Here is an 8,597-nt window from a genome sequence, read left to right on the forward strand (position 1 = left end):
CAGAGCCTTGCCAAGTCTCCCCAGAGACCACAGATCCATCTCGCAGTCAATGATTTCCAAGGTAGTGAATGGGCAGGTGGTGCGCCCCTTCAACTCCAGAAGCAAAGCCTACGAGTGCAAGGTTAAAGAAAGACACGGTTATGCAAATATACTCTGCAGAGCTGTGCTGCCTACAAGTCAGTCATGCTAAGTATCTTGACATTTTTGCCTCTCAGATAACTTTCTAGTTATTCAAAGAGAGACTGGCATGAGAACAAAATAATTTCCTTTTAAAACAAAGACTTATTGAATCATATAAGAAACATCAAGTTTTATAATGAGATAAAATACATTGCAGGATACCATTACAGACTGAATTGTGCCTCCCATACCCCTTCATGTGTTGAAGTCCTAACCCCTATTACCTCAGAATGTGACTGAATTTGGAGACAGGATATTTAAAGAGGTAATTAAGTAAAAATGAAATCATTATGGTAAGCCCTAGCCCAATAGGCCTGGTATTCATATATGAAGAGGAATCGGACACAGATGTTCCAGAGAAAAGACCATGTGAAGGCAGAGGAAGAATATGACCATTGATAAGCCAAGAAGAAGGCCTCAGAAGAAACCTGAGGCCAACGCCTTGCTCTTGGACTTCCAGCCTCCAGAACAGCATGAAAATAAATTTCTGAAGCCACCTGGTCTGTGGTACTTTGCTATGACAGCATGAGTAAACTGGGATATGTTTATGTTCTAATCAACAAATTTGTCCTCTTATAGTTGTGTAGGTGTGTATTTTAGTAGAAAGGTATGATTATGCCAATGTTTTATGGATTTAATAAAAAGATGATACTTGTATTTCATTCGTAATTATAAATATCGTTAGGATTCAGAGGTCTTCTCAGAACCGGACTGTGCAAATTCAGGAGCAAGGTACTTCTCCTATTGGAACATCTGGACTGGTGACAACACGTGAGCATTTGACTCTGTCCCCAGTCCCTCACTCCTGAATGGAGGGGCCTCCAGCAAGGTCACTTCTGATGACAAAGGATACCACAGTTAGCTCTGCCTCATTGAAAGGAGAGGGTATTTACAACTACAAATCCTTGAGACCAGCAGGTGGTAGTGGTTACTTTGTCAGACTCCTCCGTGGCCGACCATGGTTGGAGTTCCAGATCTGGTGGCTTGACAATCACGCCAGGCACATGTTCATGCGTGCTCAAGATCCCAAGAGGAGAACAGAGGAGAAAGGACTGCAGCATGGCCATCCCCTCTTGGGGTGATTTCTCACCTCCCTCTCACTCTCTCCCTCTCTCTCTGGTGAGCGCACCCACCCTATGGGGGTAGGTACAAATCCTGAGGTCATGAAGGCCCTTGGAGCAATCAGAACCTCCACGACCTGAGGAGTCCTTCCGTACAGAATGGAAGCCTAGAAGAGGCTTTGCTGCGGTTCGGAGGACCCCGGGGTTTCTGAGGTAATGACAGGCTGCTCAGAGAGGAAAAAGCACACGCACAGCCTTAACTACAGAGCGGTGCCCAGCTCTGTAATGAGCAGCTGAGTTTGAGTGCCGGGTTGGATTTCTGAAGCGGTTTGTCCAGCAGAGGCATGCGGCCCACCAGGGCCTGTGTGAACACAGGGCTGTGCCAAGCAGCCACTGACCAGGTCCCACAGCTCCAACCAGATGTTTGCGGTCACCCTCTGGGCACCGGGACCATGGCCATTCAAGAGAGAGAGGCTTGTCCGCGGCCTCCAGAAGGCTGCATTTTAAGGAATTGTTGAGGATCCCTTTTCACATGCATGGACAGCATTTCTATTTCCGGCACGGGTGTCCTGACTGACCCTCTGAATAAAAGCAACTAAATAAACTCTTTGCATATTTAAAATATCTTTTGTAAGTTTATTTTATTATTTTATTACATTTTTAGAGGTATATGCCAGAGGGCATGTGCACTCACTGAGGAGAGAAAGAGACAGAGACAGAGAGAAAGAAAGTGAGAAATCACCCCCTGGGGGGATGGCCACTGGCAGAATGGTGACAAATTGTCCTGGTTTCTGTTGATCTGACAATGTTTTTATTTTACATTCATATTTTTGTTGAGACAGAATTCTTAGTTCCCCACACCAAGCATTTTCAAAATATTCTATTGGTGATTGGCTTTCATTGTTTCTGTTGAAGAGGCAGATACCCATTTTTCCTTTTCTCTTTTTTGAAGGTAATTTGTACTTTCATCGATGATTTTTTTTTTTTTTTTGAGAGAGAGGTTTTTGCTATAGGGCACATGTGCTCGCCAAAGAGAGAGACAGAGAGAGAAAAGTTAGAAATCACCCCTTGGGGAATGGCCACACTGCAATCCCCTTTCCTTCATTTTCCTCTCAGGATTTTGAGCACATGTAGAGACACACCTGGAATGATTTTCAAGCTGCCAGATCCAGGATTTGAACTGTGGCTGACCGTGTGGTAGTCCAGTGCCTTTACTACACCACTTTCTGGCCTCTCATTGATGGCATCTAAGTGTTCTTTGTTCCCACCTGTTTGAGTCCACTAGCTCTACCTGCATCTGTGGGTTGTCTTTCACCATTTGAGAAAGTTTTTAGCTATTATCTTTTAAGTCTTGCAGGGTCAGCAGGTAGACCACAGTTTGAGTCCCAGACCTGGCAGCTTGCTTTCTCATTCTCTTCCTCTCTCTTTCTGTCTCTTTTTGGTGAGTGTCTGGGCCCTGCAGAAAATTTTAAATCAAAACAAAACAAAACAAAGATACCTCAATAAAGTTATATAAATAATTCTTAAAAAAAAATGCATGTTGCATGTTGATTACTTCACTTACTCACTATGCATCTTACTTTCTAACTTTTCTTTCTTTTACTTTATGCTGTATTCTTGATATTTTCTTCTGCCCTGCCACTATTTTACTCATTATCTCTCTAAATCTGTCCAAAATGCTACTTAACTCATCTATCAAGACTGTAATATCATCACATATATGTATATTTTTCCATGCTACAATGCCCATTTAGTTTAAATTTCTAATTTTTTTGTCAAGAATTTTTATTTCCATCTTTATGTGTGTGTATACACACACACATATATATATATTGGTTGTTGTTTTGTTTTTTGTTTTTGCTTTTAAGTTTCTTGGGGCCAGCAGGTGGCATGGTGTTTTTTGCTATAGGGCGCATGCGCTCTCCAGACAGACAGAGAGAGACATAGAGACAGAAAGCGAGAAATCACCCCCCAGGGGGGATGGTCACGCCGCAATCCCTTCTCCTCCATTCTCCTCTCGGGATCTTGGGCATGCACGCACACGCGCCCGGCGTGAGTTTTTTAAGCCACTGGGTCCAGGACGCGAACCACGATCGACTACGTGGGAGTCCAGTGACATAGCCATTACGCTAACTGCTGGTTCCCATGGACTCTTACATGGTTTGAGTCCCGGATTTGGTGGGTTGAGTCCTGGATTTGGCGACTTGCTTTCTCACTTTCCCTCTCTCTCTCTCTAGTCAAATTTAAAATAATAATAATAAATACATTTTTAAAACGTTTATTATCTCTCCCCTGAATGTGTATGAGAGAGATAGCACCCCTAACAGGAAGTTGATGCCCCGATCCACCACGGAGCTTTAGCCAGCCTGAGACCACAGGCATGTGTGTGCCTGGTTATTCAGGGAAGTCTCTGGATGGGGCCCAGAACCTTCCTGCGTGGGTTAGCCTTACAGAGCATCACGGCTTACCACTGCATCACTGTCCAGCCCTTTATGTTTTTATGAACACTGTGAGCATAGATTTATAAAAGTATGTGTCTGATAACTTAAATATCTAAGTCTTTGTGGGGCTCTTTATAGAGCCTGTTGTTTCTATAATCTTTCCTCCTCACATAGCTTTTTTTAAAAAACTTAATTTAATTTTTTGGGGAGAGGTTTTTGCTATAGGGCGCGTGCGCTCGCCAGACAGAGACAGAAAGTGAGAAATCACCCCCCAGGCAGGATGGCCACGCCGCAATCCCCTCTCCTCCATTCTCCTCTCGGGATCTTGGACACGCACGCACACACGCCCGGCGTGAGTTTTAAGCCACCGGGTCTGGGACGCAAACCGCGGTCAACTACATGGGAGTCCAGCGACATAGCCATTACGCTAACTGCTGGTCTCCTCCTCACATGGCTTTTAAAATGTTTTGTTATGTTAGATTTTATAATATGTCTATAGACATAGACGTCTAAGGTGTTGCAATCATCCTCTAGGGAGTATTTTCATTGGCTTCTGAATCCATAAGGTATACCGGAAATCCAGGACCCCTCAACACAATGACAGGATTTGAGATAATCAGAAGTTTATCTATGAGTCTACTTGCTTGGCTTTGTTCCTAAGCTATGGCCCTCCATGATCTCAATCCAAAGCAAGATGTGTATGGGCAGTGGGGGGCGTAAAGGTGTCTCCAGAAAGCCAGTGTCTCCCAGTAGTGGCACGATTGTCAACAGCGCTGCTCAGCCTCTCGGCTCCTCACTGCCCTCCTTTGTAGAAGTAAAGTCTTACATGTGACTTCTCACCAGCCACAATTGAAATTCAGTGAAGATAAAAATGGTACTCCATAATTGTACATCCAGCAGAATTATTATTATTATTATTTTTTTGGAGAGGTTTTTTCGCTATAGGGCGCATGCGCTCGCCAGAAAGACAGAGAGACATAGAGACAGAAAGCTAGAAATCACTCCCCAGGGGGGATGGTCATGCCGCAATCCCTTCTCCTCCATTCTCTTCTTGGGATCTTGGGCACGCACGCACACACACCCGACGTGAGTTTTAAGCCACCGGGTCCGGGATTCGAACCGCGGTCGACTACATGGGAGGCCAGCGACATAGCCATTATGCTAACTGCTGGTTCCCTCCAGCAGAATTATTTTTCAAAAATGAAGGCGACATGTGATACGGCAGCAGCCAAATTAATGAACATAGAGAAATCTTGACGACATCATGTGAGTAAAAACGAAAATTGTGGGGCCAGCAGGTGGCATGGTGGTTATGGCGCTGGACTCCCACATGGCCGATCGTGGTTCGAGTTCTGGACCTGGAGGCTTGAGACTCCTGCCAGGCATATGTGCATGTGTGTCCAAAATGCTGAGAGGAGAAAGGAGAAGAGATCATGGTGTGACCATCCCTCTGGGGTATAATTTCTCTTAGTCTCTCTCTGTCTCTCCAGTGAGCGCATATGCCCTATGGCAAAAATTTATCTAAAAAAAATAAAACAGATTTTTTTTTTTAAAAGAAGAAAACCTTGTTGCCTATATCAGCAACCAAATGAACTACAGCTGACACACATGGTGTACTACACTATATTCAATGATAAGTTTCGAGGAAATATTTTAAAACCGTGACTCACGAGTCTGGCGACCTCTGGGTTGCTCAGTTGAAGGCCCCAGACACAGAGCTGTGTCCCCAGCATGTAACATTCATCTTGAATTGTCATCAGCAGAGGTTCCAAGGAAACTGGTAGGGCGCTTGTCAGGGAGTCCTTAGGTCTTACTAGAACGAACTGGAGTGCAAGGAAAAGACGCAGGTGAACGCCACGCCTCCAAACACATGGAAAAGCAATGTTGTCCTTAAACAATTTTCTTTTTTTTGGAGAGGGTTTTTTGTTGTTGTTGTTTTGTTTTTTTTTCTTATTGGGCACGTGTGCTTGCCAGAAAGACAGAGAGATAGAAAGCGAGAAATCACCCCCCAGGGGGATGGCTACGCTGCAATCCCTTCTCCTCCATTCTCTTCTCGGGATCTTGGGCACGCACGCACGCACGCACGCACGCACATGCGCCCGGCGTGAGTTTAAGCCACCGGGTCCGGGACGCGAACCGCGGTCGACTATATGGGAGTCCAGCGACATAGCCATTATGCTAACTGCTGGTCCCATGTCCTTAAACAATTTTCAAAGCACATTTACAACAGCAGTTAACATGGGGTCAGGTGTGCGTCGGTGATAATGGAACACGAACTTGTGACGTTCCTGTCCCACGCAAAACTCCATGGCTGAGGAGTGAGGCTAACTGTAAGAACTTAAGAACTAAGTAGAAAAACGAAATTAGCAATTATTTTACCAGAAGAAGGTGGCTGTGGCAAGCTCCTCCACTGGGATAGTGGGGAGATGGCTGGGCGTCCCTGGAGAAGGAACGTGGAGAGAAGGGAGTAGCACGACCAGGGAGGGCAGCCCGGGAGGGCGGAGTAGAGCGGGGTGGAGAGAGAGTTGCAGGGAAGGAGGCGAGACTCCCCAGTCTGGTGCATTTCCCAAGCAGCTGGGGTCAGGATTCAAACCACAGTCAACCAGCTCCTTAACCACGAGACTAGGACGAAGCCAGTCTCTTTCCTTTGTAAAGCACCCATCTCCGGTGATTCTGTTCAGCTGATGTCTTGGTTAGCGCTTAGTATCACGCCCCTCAGTGGGTATCGGACTATTAAAATACAGATTGCCTTTTGGGGCTGGTGACAGAAAAGTTATGAGGGCGATCTGCCCATCTTCGGGGTGCTGGGCTCCCCCTTCTGGCCTATCAGGGGCCTCCTTCCCAAGAGTCATTTCAGCGCTTGCCTCTCCTCCGTTCGTTTTCCCTCACACCCAAGCCCTAGACTGACTTTCGGCAAAGATACGGCATCAGAATTTGGTCTGAAGCCCAGGGTCTTCGGAGTCAGAATTCTGTGATCGCTGACCTCGCCCTAAGTGAGATGGGCCTTGCAAGGGGAGGCTTGGGTGAGTGCAGGTCTGGCCCGATGAGGTCGACTATATGGGAGTCCAGCGACATAGCCATTATGCTAACTGCTGGTCCCATGTCCTTAAACAATTTTCAAAGCACATTTACAACAGCAGTTAACATGGGGTCAGGTGTGCGTCGGTGATAATGGAACACGAACTTGTGACGTTCCTGTCCCACGCAAAACTCCATGGCTGAGGAGTGAGGCTAACTGTAAGAACTTAAGAACTAAGTAGAAAAACGAAATTAGCAATTATTTTACCAGAAGAAGGTGGCTGTGGCAAGCTCCTCCACTGGGATAGTGGGGAGATGGCTGGGCGTCCCTGGAGAAGGAACGTGGAGAGAAGGGAGTAGCACGACCAGGGAGGGCAGCCCGGGAGGGCGGAGTAGAGCGGGGTGGAGAGAGAGTTGCAGGGAAGGAGGCGAGACTCCCCAGTCTGGTGCATTTCCCAAGCAGCTGGGGTCAGGATTCAAACCACAGTCAACCAGCTCCTTAACCACGAGACTAGGACGAAGCCAGTCTCTTTCCTTTGTAAAGCACCCATCTCCGGTGATTCTGTTCAGCTGATGTCTTGGTTAGCGCTTAGTATCACGCCCCTCAGTGGGTATCGGACTATTAAAATACAGATTGCCTTTTGGGGCTGGTGACAGAAAAGTTATGAGGGCGATCTGCCCATCTTCGGGGTGCTGGGCTCCCCCTTCTGGCCTATCAGGGGCCTCCTTCCCAAGAGTCATTTCAGCGCTTGCCTCTCCTCCGTTCGTTTTCCCTCACACCCAAGCCCTAGACTGACTTTCGGCAAAGATACGGCATCAGAATTTGGTCTGAAGCCCAGGGTCTTCGGAGTCAGAATTCTGTGATCGCTGACCTCGCCCTAAGTGAGATGGGCCTTGCAAGGGGAGGCTTGGGTGAGTGCAGGTCTGGCCCGATGACAGGGACACATGGGGAGTCAAGGGGGGGATTGATTCATTCCCTGGAGAGGTCGGGTCAGGTGGGGTGGGTGGCTGGAGTGCTGAGGGGGGCTGCGGTGATGACCACAGCGGTCACCCTGGAGCTGGGCCTTCCAGACGTGGAGCAGAGGGGGTGAGGGTGCTCATGTGGCGGACGCCGGGTGCTTTGTGTCCCATTCATCAGGAGCGCAGCCAGGGACACGGCCAGCTTTGCTTTGGCTGGAGGGGACGAAGGCCTGAGCTCCTGCATGTGAGACCTGCCTGGGGAGAAGGAAGGCGCATGCTCACCTCCCTGAGAGCCTGCTCCCTGTCCACGCTGCTCTTCAGATCCTTCCTGACCGCCGGACACACGGCCGTCCGCGCCTGCGCGCAGCGCCGCTCGTAGGTCTGCAGGAACTTCTGGAGAGTTGAAACGATGGGCAGAGGTGCCTCTTCAGATTTATGTTTTCCTTCCTTTGTTCTCGGCATTGTTTGATAGGGTTAGATTCCACCTGGATTCTGAAAACGGTAATCTGCCCTAAATCCCAACACAGAAATATCTCTTTAAGGAGCAGGCCGCACCTCCCCCACTGAAAATGGAGAAATATTGCTGCATGCCCTTCTCTGAAAATCTGAAGATTGTTTATCTTAAGACAGGACTAGGAGGGGACCAGCAGATGGCGAAGTGGTTACATCACTGGACTCCCACGTAGTCGGCCACAGTTCAAGTCCTAGACCCGGCAGCTTGAAACATGCCAGGCACATATGTGTGCGTGCCCAAAAGTCTGAGAGGAGAATGGAGGAGAAGGGATTTGTGGCGTGGCCATCCCTCCTTGGGGGTGATTTCTCACTTTCTCTCTTTCTCTCTAGTAAGTAAACACACCCTACACCAAAAATCTCTTAAAAAAAAAAAAAAAAAAAAAAAGAGGGGGGCGGAAGGGAGTTAAAATAGAAACTGTTGAAT

This window comes from Tupaia chinensis, unplaced genomic scaffold, assembly GCF_000334495.1.
Source record: "Tupaia chinensis unplaced genomic scaffold, TupChi_1.0 Scaffold139833_1, whole genome shotgun sequence".
Lineage (NCBI taxonomy): Eukaryota > Metazoa > Chordata > Mammalia > Scandentia > Tupaiidae > Tupaia > Tupaia belangeri.